Source organism: Gopherus evgoodei, chromosome 2, assembly GCF_007399415.2.
Source record: "Gopherus evgoodei ecotype Sinaloan lineage chromosome 2, rGopEvg1_v1.p, whole genome shotgun sequence".
Taxonomy (NCBI): domain Eukaryota; kingdom Metazoa; phylum Chordata; order Testudines; family Testudinidae; genus Gopherus; species Gopherus evgoodei.
Window position 1 is genome coordinate 236,988,831 of NC_044323.1, and position 13,116 is coordinate 237,001,946.

A 13,116-nucleotide genomic window follows, 5' to 3' on the forward strand; every position below is an offset into this window, starting at 1 on the left:
TTTTGTTCAATATGACAACAATGGGAAAGGGGGCATTTGGGAGCTGGGCGTGTGTGTGTAAATGCTTCTATTGGATTTCCTAACGCAGCTTCTGGCAACTTATGTTAAAAATATTGTAACCAAAAGGCAATGTTCCCTGAAGATTGTGCGTCAAATCCTGCTCTGTGACCCTGGCATAAATGCAAAATAACTTTATTGGCTGTATGCTGAGAGCAGAATTTTCCCCTCTAACACTGAGTACTGCTACAATGAATGTAGTTAGTGCAAAAGTGCTAACTACTTTTAAGTGCAGTCTCCTCCTATCTATCTTCCTGCCCTGTTCTGGCACTGAAGCTAGTCTCACTGTTCTGTTGGCCTATTACTCTCCCAAGAGTCTCTATGCCTTTTTCCAAGCTGTGCCTGCACATAGAATACCCTCCCTGCTCTGTTGTGCAAAGCTAATGCCCTGTCTTCATTCAGCTGTCTCCCCTTAAGACTCACTATTTCCATGATGCTTTAAAGAAACAGATCAATTACTGGAAAAAAGTCATCATCCTTTTTAATGAACCCTCCAGAAATTCACATGCATAAACCAAGTAACCATGTTATTGCCACCCTTCCATGCCCCATCCCTTCTCTGACTATTTTTTGTATCACGTCCAGAATTAGACTTTAAGCTCATCAGGGCCAGGACCTTGCTTCGCTGTGCAGCTGCAGCTCCTACTAAAGTAATCAATGGATGTATTGAAATCAATAGCAATTGCAGTGCTCAGCACTCTTGAAAATCAGGCCACTTATTTATCTGTCCAAATATAGATCTATATACTTTAGGCATTTGAGATTTAGGGCCCTAGGGTATGAAAATAGTCAAAATGGATTAACTCTTAAATTCTGCTCTTTAATTGGTGTGTGAGCACATCTGATTTGTTTTAAGTCCCACACTTCTCAGTTCTACAGGTGCTTAAGTTACTCCAAATTCTCTACTTTAGAGTAGACAGATGTGTCCCCCTCATCTTCCTGATGAAGTTTATTCAGCATTTTAGGACTAAGTCAGAGTGCATTTAAGAAGAAAACAGAAATATACTTTGGAGAAAATATCTTTACTTTCTTCTTTTATGGTTAAAAGGAGAAAAGCAACACAGGGGAGGGAGCTGTTGCTGGAAGCAGGGGAGAATGGTATGGAAAAAGCTGCTCCCCAGCTCTGCCCCACCCAAAAGCTGCAGGGTCCCTACCATACAGAGTGGCGTTTGCTGTGTGTGAGGGCCAACTGTGTTTCATGTAACCATTCTCTTCCCCTCACCTCTGCTGCAGTTCTGTTCCCTATCCACCATGTTCTGCTGCTCTCCACATGGGATAGTAGAAACTGCTGATTGTCTCAGGGCTGGCCAGGGAGAAAAAGCTATGAGTATTTTCCTCCGGCCGGCACTAATACAGAACATGCAGTGAAACTCTTGTGGCAGTTTCAAAGGCAGCTAGATAAAGAGAGAAGCCTGATAAAATGACCACTTTTTCATGGGAAAAGCATATAGTTTTAAATTCTGTTTTAAAACCATAGAGAATGTTTCATTTTTACCAGGGTTTTATAAAGACTTTGAATTTGCCCTTTGGCTACCTTTATCTCTAATTTCTAATCCCTTAATGCCCTTAACTGAATCCTTGTGCTTTAAATTGGCTAACATTTTTGGAGGATTTAAATTTTTAGCACTGATTACACAATGAATACATAGCCTCAAATATTCATCATATAAGCATGATTAAAAAGCATAATCCCCTCAAAGATGTTCACAGCCATTTAAACTACCCCTCAGGTTCAATTATAGGAGTTAAGGGATTGAAAGGCAGAGACAACAGTGACAAGTATATTGAAACACTGAAAAATAAAACCAGGAGGTGAGAAGGATTCCAGGGGAGTATTTTACTCTTTAAACACATTGGGTCAGATTCTCTTCCCATAGCAGAGTTCTACTCAGGGCACAAATCATGTTGTGGTTGGTGGTGTTGCGGAATAAGCCTTCCTGATTTAGAGGGTTTGTCAGCCTTATAGTTTATCAGAGCTGCTGAGGGGCTGCTCTAACTTGTGCAACTGACAGAGAAGATTTAATAGAGCTTGTGCCACTGGAAGATAGGCATGGCCTTCCTGGTCCTGAAACACCCGCTATGCTGGAGGGAGAGCTGGTGCAGAAGCCACCTCTGCCAGCTGTATGCATTCAGGAAGTTCTCTTGGGCCCGCAGAATTCCCTGCTGGTCTTTGAGGCTAGAATCTGGCCCCTTTGTATCACCTGAGCAGTGTAAATGTCCTGAACATGAATTGAGAATCTGCCCCTTTAACTCTTTTGAATGTAAGGCCAGAAGGAAGAAAGCAGTAGTGGACATGAGAAAAGATTACAGCTGGTGCAGTTTGTAACTTACGATTACCATTTGGGGGTCTCAGCTCTTAAAAAGTGTATTTAGTCCCTTAGTGAGTTATCCTCAAGTGTGTGTTACATGTCACTTTCTGTCTAATCCCCACTACCGATTGGTGGGGATAGAGTTTGAGATGAATGTCCTCATCCTTCCCCATGTTTATTATCCCATTTTAAATATGCCTGAAAGAATCACACATTGTTGTTCTTGGTCTCCTCGTAACATTTTTTTAAATATACTAACATCTCTGGACCCAATTTTCTCTCTTTCTCTCTCACACACACATTGAGAATTTAGGGGCATTCAGCACCTCTTAAGTCCAGCTTTTGGTGGGAATAATAGAGCAAATATCTCCTTTCCCACACTTTCCATCTCTGTCCATCTCCTTCTTCCCCAAGTCTCCATCTGTCAGACATTAGGAGCTTCTATACACCAATGTGAACCTGAGAATGGGACTGGACAGAAATGAGATTTAAGTAAAACAGCCAGTTTAAACATATCTGAAGCTGAAATTCCCTGTAAATCCTCAGAAGTGCAGCAATACAAGTCATGTATCTGGGTGCAAAAGTTGGCCACTTCATTAGAGATTGTGGCTGAAATGTACATACTGTGCTGATGTGAGATCTGAGTATGCTCTATTTCTTCACCTTGAGCCGCTCTTTACTTCATGAGTAGTCCCATTGATTTCAGTGGAACTACTCAGCATGAGTAAGGGAGACATAATTGGGTCTTTGATAAGGAAGGGTGGGGAAAACAAGGAGTTAAATCAACACAAGTTATAGAAAGACCAGTAGTCCTATAAACTAAGTATATGACTGAGAGTTCTCCTAACCCTCCCACTAGCTTGCTGTGGGAACTTGTCAGGTTGCTTAGCTTAACTATTTTCCCTATCTGTAAAATGAGAACAATACTCACCTTTGTCAGAGCTTTCAGATCCTTGGATGAAGGAGATAACGCCCTAATCCTGTAAAGAGAACTGCATGAGTGAACCCTTGTGCCTGTGCTGAGCCCCATTGAAATCACTGAGGCTCCAAGCAAGCAGCATGGTCCACTTGCCTGGTTCTTTTTGTGGAAATGGGGCCTGAATGTACAATATTTATTGTTATTACATAATGTTTTCAAAGCTCCTTGAAATTGTAAAGCACGACAGTAGAACCTCACTCATCTACTTTTGGAACAAAAAAAGTGTTGTGTTCTTCCCCGCTTCTCATCAAAGGCTGAGACATCATTTATGTATACAATAAACATACTTATCTCAGGAAATTATACAATATGAATACAACATAATTACAATTGTTAAAATAAATGATGAAAATACATATTGTGGTGTAGAATCTTTGTTTTAATTACCTTAGTTCACTTAAGGGTAGATTTTCAAGGGCACAAAGGGCTCTCATTGATAATCAATGAGAGATAGCACCTAATTCCCTTAAATGCCTTTGAAGATTTCCCCTTATTCATTAATTTGCAAACCTTGGTGATCTGTGATGGGTTTCTTGGTCATCAGTGTGAATTAGTGTGGTCCTGCACTGTGGAAGTACTAAATGTTGTTGTTCCATCAAAATGTAAGTTAATGTGATAGGTATCATATCACAGAAACCACATCTTATGAGCACTGAAATATTTGGAACTAGGTATTAAAATTGTATTTATAACATTATTTAAATTCTGCCCTTAATTAAATACATGTACTTTCCGTTGAAATTCCATTGTGTTGTGAATGTTAACAAGAGCAAAATTTGGATGCTAGGATAGAGTGATTTTATGTTGCATTTTGAGTTAAAAACCACAGACCGTTCTGTTACTGATCATCTTTGAAGTTCTTTAAAGAAATGATCGTTATAACTAAGTTTAGTCTGTTTTCAAAACAGACAGTGAAATAACCATTGTGCATGAACCTTCTGTTTTTATAACTTCTGTGCTTTGATATTGTAATCGGTGCAAGTGGATGCAATTAAAATCTTTATTTGGAAACCTGCACCGATCCAAGTCATTAAAAAAAAAAGCCACCAAGTACTTTGACTCTAGATTCTCACACATATTTACATTTACAATCAAAGCTTTTGTTCAGTTAAACTAACAAGGTCTGTTTAGCATAAGAAAGAGTTCACGCAAGCTGCTTTAGGTTGTGCTAATTTCAAGAAAGGCAATGGCATAGGGGCAAAATCTACACCAAACAATCTTAACTCCTTCAAAATCAACAAAATTGTATTTTAACAGGCTACTTCTCTTTATTTCAGACGAAATGTACTTGATTTCCAATGGAAAAACGTTGTTAAAATGACTAAAGGAAAAGTTAATGACAACTCTCATTCAATGGGCAAATGTCTTGCCACTGGTTTCCTTAAGCCTGTGAAAGAGACAGATCAGATCCTCAGTCTAAGCCACTTCCAAAATAGCCAATAAACTCCGTTACTTTTGTTTGGTTTTTTTCTTTTGTAAAGAGGGGGAAAATGGGATTTTCAGGGCTGTCTATGTAACATGATCTGTAACACCAACATTTTGTTTAGTAGCAGTAGCATGTCGTTATTATTGCTTGTGTGATACCGGGCTTTTGAAAAATTATCTTTTTACTATGTCCTGGAGGCTGCTGATGTATCAACAGCTACATGCACAAGTGGGCCTTCCAGGTTCTGCAGAGTGAGGCCAGTGGATGTTTGTGTCTATGGGGAACCTGATTGACTTCAGTAAGGTTCTCTCTGGTGTGACTGTGGGATTAGAGCTATAATAGCATGATGCTAGGTCAATAACTTGGAATTATTTTAAGTGTTTCTGTCAGTGTCATCCATGTTTTTCTTCACTGAAACGTCATCTGCTGTTACAAAAATGGACGAGCTGGGTATATTTAAAATAGAATTCCTATGTGGATTTTATTCAGAAGGTAAAGTAGAAATTTTAACTCCTGCAAAATCTGGTTTCTTAGCAAGGCCATGATCTCAGTGGATGTCTGCCTGCAGCTGCTTCCCATCTGCTTCTCAGAGAACCTTTGCATGCATTTATCAGGCAAGAATGCTACTGTGAAGTAGTGGCACCATGTTACCTTTCTTAATGCTGCAAAGAGAGGAAATTTCAGAGCCCTCCCTAGCACAATATATTTCTGGCTTTATGAGCAGCACAAGCATTGGGAGCCCATTCATGCTGTTTCTGTATCTTATTTAAGGGAAAGGTCACTCTGCTTGAAGCTATCTAGAAACAAATATGAACTGGTCTCCAGAGACACTAATCCTGATTCTTGGTCTATCTGCTTCTGTCAGCACCAAAAACTCTACCCCAAGTGGGAGTTACAGAAGTGTTCAGAGGCAGGGTTGACCTTAAGTAACCACAAAGCAAGTGCCCACTAAAGGTGCCTATATTTTGGTGATCCTTTGTCCATGGAAAGCCTGCATCTCACAGCACATCCTATCTCCAGCTCCAGGAAGAGGATAATAACTCCTTACTTCTTTATTGCCATTTTGTAGTGGGACCAGGGGAGCATCTCATGGTCTGAATTGCCTTAAGTGTGTGTGAGCGAGAACTTGGATTCCCATTAATCACAAAGCTGGTCTAGGCTGGAGTAAACTGTGCAGTGTGCACAGCTATAGCTGGTTGGAACACTTCCAATGACATTTCATTTAATTGAAATAGCTGTTCCATTGAAACAGGATTGAGGATTGGCGGGAGGGAGAAAGAAACAGTTTCATTCTGTGGCCTACTGATTGGGGAACTGGCCAGGGACCTAGATTCAAGTCTCCTGGTCAGCTCTACACTTGAGTGGGAGTAATCAGGGATGGAAGAATGCTGCTTTGAATCAAGCAGAGCAGGGACTTGAACCTGGATCTCCCACAATCCAGGCTAGTGCCCTAACTGGCAGGGTTCATTCACTGACATTTCCACACTTCTTCCTGAATCAAAAGCCTGAGGCTCTCCATTCAAAAACAGACCCTTGGACACAATTCCATTGCTGTGAAAATGTTCAGAAGTTTTGGTTTTGTTACAATGTGGAACCAAAAGACATTTTAAAACCTTGAAAGTTGCTGCAAAACCAAATTGTTATCCCCTGGTCAGCTCTGTGAGCAGCCCTGGAACAAGGACAAACCAGCCATGCAAAAATCAGGAGTGGGGGTAGGAAATCATACCTTTTGCACTATCCCCAAAACACCAGACAATTGTCTGGCTTCATCCTCCCCCTAGTTGCAGGTATAATGGAGGGAGGGAGGAAAAGGAAGAGTGATCTGCAAACCACATGGATTATTCCTTGCTCCCTCTGAGCTATTCCCAAAATGGAACTATAAACCAAGTAGTACAACTTCTCACTACAGTCCCTTTAAAATTCTCTCCCAGGTGTGAAACACCTGGGGGCACACTCTGTCATTAGTTTGGTGTTAATAGTAAATAATAGTTGCATAGACCTGCGTGAGCCATAAGAGGAGGGACTGGATTAGGCTAGACACAAGAAGAGCCAGGAAATAGACTATCACAGCCCAGTTACAACCACTATAATGAATTTTGCTTTCACAGAACAGGAAGAGTTGAAGGGGAGAGGAGGAGGAAGGTTTCCCTGGGCGGTCTCCAGAAAGGCCTCTGGACATAAACAACTAGCTAGTCAGAGCAGGATGATATTTGTTGCAAAAGTTACTTACAGGCAGTGGCTGGGGCTTTCCACTCATACCTTGGAACTGTCCCAACATGCAGTGTAATCATGGCGCCTTCCAGCAGGTATCCAGTGAATACCCCAAGTTTACATTTCCCATTTGGGTTAATAGGAAAACCCCAGAGTCTGTTGAACTCGGTGCAAAGTGACCTAATGCTGCTCAGCAAGAAAGCTACCCAGGATAAGGATATCAGCTCAACTTTGTGTACAATATATGATATTTACTGGAAAAAGGTGGCAAATAAATGAGGACATGATAAAAATACACAGAATACTGAATGGTATAGCGAAAGTAGACCGGGCACTTCTCTTCACCCTTTCTCATAAGACAAGGAAAAGAGGACATTCAATTAAAGTGACTGGCAGAAAATTTGAAACTAATAAAAAGAAATATTTTTCCATGCAGTGTACAATTAGTTCATGGAACTCACTGATACAATATCAAAGCTAATAGTTTAATGGGATTCCAAACTGGATTGAACAGTTAGATAGGTAACAAGCGTACCTAGAGTTACAAAAATAAGGATTTTTTAAACAAGATCAGAAAACATGCTTCAGAGCCTAAACCAACCTATGACTGAGGGAGGTTAGGAAGAAATATTCTCTATGGGCAGACACAACTGCCTAGTGCAGGGTTTTGTCCACCTTTTTCTGAAGCACGTGGTACTGGCCATTGTTGGAGGAAGGATACTGGGCTGCATGGACAGCTGATCTTATCCAGCCTGGCAATTACTGTGTTTCTGGGTTACTCTAGTTTAGCAGTCCGGAGGTTCTATGGGAGCTTAATTTCAATTTTAAAATAGAGGCTTTATTGGCTAGTTATCAAATAATCCAATCAACTCTGGAGTACCTGCCTTATTTATGCTGATATTATTTTTACACTCTCCCTACATTTTCATTTTGTCTGTTTTTTCAGATTTTTCTAGTGACAACACAAGTGAGTTGTGGGCATTTGCAGGAAGTAAACTGGAGGTTTTGGCAATGGAATCAAGAGCTATAGATGGTTAAGAAAGCATATTTTGGGTTTATGGGAGAAGTGTATTATCTCTTTTTACCAAAAAGCTAATTGGATACATTTCAATTGTCATCTTTAGGTCTCAGAGTATGATTGGCCAGAAAACAAGAGTTCTATTTTGAGAAATATTTTGAGGTTTCAACATTTGGTTTTATTCTCTGTAAGAACCAAAACCAGACCTTTCAAAAATTTTCCTGAGGAAAAGAAAGAGAGAGAGAGACTACAACCCACTCACCCACCCCAGAGTGCTTCTAAATCAGGCAGAGGAGGTACTTAGGTCTCCCGCATCCCAGGGGAGTGGCCTAACTAGTAGTCAATAATTAGTGTGAGTGCTTCTCTCTCAATCACTCCTGTTGGAGCTGTTTGCTTTTGTATAAATAAGTATATTGTGAGCAAGAGAGATTCACTCTGTAGCCTGATGGTTAGGGTAGGCCACTATGTTATAGCAAAACTGGATTCAAGTCTCTGATCTGAAACAGGCAGAGCAGGCTATTTTGGAGAGGTGGGTTTTTGCTCACTTGCTGACCAGAAATTCCATCCTGGGCCTGAGAAACCTTCCCATAGAAGCTGATGTGTTTCTGCAAAGCATTTCAGTTTTGATGAATCAGCATTTTTCAACTAAAAAATGTTTCTTCAAAAAATGCCTGACCATCTCCATTTCAGTTGGCCATTTAAGGTACATTGGGTGGTTCACATTTCCATGCTGTTACTGTTTGCTTCCTGAATTTGCCATGTGACTTGGTTCCTATTTGTATGGAACAAAGGGCCTTTAGCCTCAGAATTGCAAGTACAGAGGGCCCTGTCTATACTTGCACATTTAGGGATGGATCTTGGCATTTATGTCATCTCCCTGTACATGAGGTGGTTCCCATTGCCCCAGAGAGAGCACCAGGGAAATTTTGGCTCCAGCAGGCACTTTCTTTCCTGGTCCTGCTCTTTCCACATTGGAGGTGTGCAGATAATACTCCCTATGATACATGTGCCCCCTTTTCAGGTAGTTCATGGGTAGAGCTGGGAGCAGGAATAGCAATGAGCAGTCCCTCTGCTTCCCCAAAAGCCTAAGAAAAAAGGCTTGTGCAGCTGTGGAGGGTGAAGTCTTTCTGTGCTGCCTACGCTCCCATACACCCTTGCAAGGGCCTCTCACAATCTGGCTCTAGATGAGATTGCAAAGGGGTTAACTAATACTTTCTTGAAGTGTTATGGGATGTTGGTGATCAATTGTCACTGTAAAAATAAAAGGACAACTGTTACTTTCTTGAACTTCTAGGGAAAAAATAAATCTGTATGTGAAACTGTGTGTATTCCCACGCTCTGTCCAGAGCAACATTGGTGATCTTATTGTTTTCTTAGGCAAGTAGTACCTTGATTATATGTAATATTAGAGGCAGTCTCACGGGGAAATGGCCAGGCTGAACCTTCATAATGAAAGTTTTTACAGAGTCTGGTGAGTTTAACTTATCAATCATTCTTGTCCTTCACTTTCGTGTGTGTGTGTGTGTGTGTGTGTGTGTGTGTGTGTGTGTGTGTGTGTGCGCGCGCGCGCGCCATTACAAGGTTTGGACCTGGGAGGGAGAGGAAGAGTGGTGAGAACTATGTAAGATGGAGAGACTTAAAGATGATTATTTGTCCCTAGTTTGCTAATATTTAACACTAAAAGCCAACCCAGACATTTTGTCTTCTAACTAAGTTGCTGGCATATTTTCAATTTTGCTATAAGTTTTGGATGGTTTACCTCAAAATTTTGCTGTAATGAAATTGAGCGGGGTCCAAAAATGTGAAGTCAGTACAAATTATGAGAGCCCGTAGTTCACTGAGTTCTCACAGTTTAAAGCATTGTAGGACTCACATATCCTCTCCCCTAAGCACTTTCTGTACTAGTGACCATGGAATCACTTATCTAGTGCTGACTGCTTTAAGACTGTTGATTTTCCTTCCTCCATTTGCTTCTGCCCTTTTAAGTGTCTGGTGGAGTGAGCTCTCATCAGACTCTCACTGATCACTTGTTTACTGGGCTGGGGTTGGGATTCTTGGCCAACTGACAGCAGTGGGGAAAAGAACCACAATTTCTCAAGTACATTAAATCTTCATGTTAGTTCCTAGTCTGGAAAAACGTCTTGCTACCTTTTTCTGTTCGTGAAGATGACATGAAAAATAAGTGATTTTTGGTTGGTTGTTTGGTGGGTTTTCTTTAATGGATGTCTTAGTCAAAGTGAACAGCTTTATGTGAGAGGCACTCTTGTTTAATTAGTTTTTTGTATAGTATTCGCTTATTTTAAAATAAATTACTAAGCAATCAGTTGCTAGAGGGAAAAGCAATAACTAAGAAAAAATGTGCAGATGATGCAAGTGAAGCAACACAAATTTGGGATTGACAGCCACTGCAATTCTCCTTTGACCTTCTTCTGTGTGGGGGTAGTAGTGGTGGCAATCTTTTGATAAATTGCAGAGCCCTGTGATAAATTGACCTTATTATGAACTTTTGACCACCTCACCTGCACTCTGCCCACTTTTCCATCTACCCAAGGTCTATTTCTAACATTCCAACCTGAAGACCAATTATAGTTGCACTTAATATAATTAGTTATTTTTTTATTTTCCTTTCTTTTTCTATTTTTGAAGAACACAGAACAAAACATAAATCCTATGAAACTACATTAAAAAAAACTGTTAGTACCAGCCATCCTTTGTACTGAGAAGTAATTTTAATTCTGGCAATTCCTAAACTCAGTCCTTGATTATTTAACCTTAATAGCATTCTTTTAACTTATTTATTTTGTATGGGGGGGTGGGGGTGCACACACACATACACACCCCTCGTAAAAAGTGTGTGTGTATGTGCCAGAATTTTCAAAACTGGTTTCTAAATATAGATTAATGTAAAAGTGGCCTGATTATTCAAAGGTACTGAGCACCTGCAGTTCCTGCTGATGTCAGTAGGAGCTACTGTGTGCTGCATGGATTTGAAATAATCAAAATATGGAGCCCAACTTTAGGTACCTAATCTTTTAAAATCTTGGCTGAAGTTTTTAGGAACTTTAACTCTCTAATAGTACACATGGAGACCAAGACTTAACCGAATTGGCACACTCTAATCTTGCATGCATGCATGCATCTCTCATTGATTTCAACAGGAGTGTGTGTGTATACATGTCTGAAGCCAGAATTTGACCCAGGTAATACCTGGATTATCTATCCATGGTGTTTTAGCTGTAATTTAATAAACAGGGGAACCAGTTCTGTCCTCATATATGCATGTAGAAATCTAATTGACTTCCAACAGGAGTTATAGGGATACAGTGAAGGCAAGGGTGGGTCTCGTGCATGTAGTATGGATGAATTAAAGTCTCTGTAAGAACCATGAAGGTTGCATTCTGTTACTTTTGAGAGTTTAAAACTATAAGCTTACCATAAATTACATTTAACTGTGTGTGTACATGCATATACAAAACTGAACTGCCAATGCCATCTGTGGAGGGGACCAGTCTAGACAAAGATGAGTGAAGCTCATTGCACTGACTTACAAGGGCTGGTTGGTTACCATGGAAACTATCTGGAGCTAATAAGTGAAGAGACATGTTAACTGTGGGAATAAAACAGGAGTGACTATTTTTCAATATCACAGTTACCTACAATTAATCTTGCATATTAGGACTGTCTTGAATTACTTACAACAGTGCATTATTCACTTTCTCACAAGTCTTATCTGAGTGGGGTCAGTCTGACCCTGCAAGGAGTTCACTGTTTTGAGAGTCAACCTGAGAATGTGTTTTCTGATGCATTATTTTAACAATATTTCAGGTACAGTTCTTTCAGTGCAGCTTTAATTTCACTTTTAAAACTTTGCAGATGGTAGTTGGGGTACAGGGGAAATAATGGAAAAGTCTAGTTGATATAAACAGTCACTTCTACTGCAAACTAAATCTAGCTTCAGTCACAGGAGAAGCAGTTACGTTATCCTACAAAATCAGCAGCAGTGTTTTATCTGAAAACATGATCATGCATAATTCTTAAAGGTTGTAACTAACTTTGTTTTTGGAGGTGAAAGTTTGTAATTCAAGTTCTGTCAGAGAAAAAGCTCTTTGAAGACTGTTGTGTGTTTGTGTGTGTAAAATACACAATTGTGAGTCCTCTTTATGATCTCATACCTATTTTATACTGTTGTAACATCATTGACATCAGAGGAGGTACACCCGATTTAGACTGATACAAAGAAATGAAAACAGAATTAGGTCCAAGTATGTGTGTAAGATACCTACCATATGTATATGTACACACACATAATGGGTGTGTTCATGTGGGTACATAAGCATTATATCAAAATGCTTGTATTGTACATAATTGCCTTTCATATTGCTGGAACAAAATATAACAATTTTAACTAAAGCTAGCTTAAAGTATTATCATTTAGTTGCTTCTCGTATGGTAGACATAGAATAGAGCAAGTCCTCAGATGATCAATGATTTATACAAAGATTCAGAATCTAAGATGATATATAATAAATTATTTTTGTGTCTTTAATGTTCCACATCTGACTGTTCTGTATTTTTAATACATTCTGCATTACTAATACAATACTGGTAAAATTATTATTCAACACTTTTGCAGTTTCTTAGGTTCTTTCTTTTGTACTCAAAATATAGTTAAAGAGAACACAAACTAGTTTAATAATGCCTCCAGGGTTTTCTGAATCAACAAAGTTATCCAGAGTCTTTCCAGACCTCAGTCTGGTAGGATAAAAAAACCCAAAAACCTGCCTTGAAGCAATAATTGTCACTGTTTAAAATCTTATGATACCCAAGGGGACAATAGTTTCATCCCTGCCTTGCAATTTAGCATTGTTGAAAATATTGTTCTGTTGCTTGTTTTTCTGGATTTAGCAGATTAAGGACTAGTGTTTTAGTGAATACCCAACATCTGTGAAGGCAGTTTCAATTTAATAGGCTGAAACAGACACCATATAATCACTTCTGAGAAGAACTTGAACAAATTCAATCAGGACTCTCTAGTGCTTTTTTCTTTTCCTTGTTTCTACAGGTCAACTATGGCAACTACTAACTGAGCACAAATTATAACTCGCTAACTTCATGT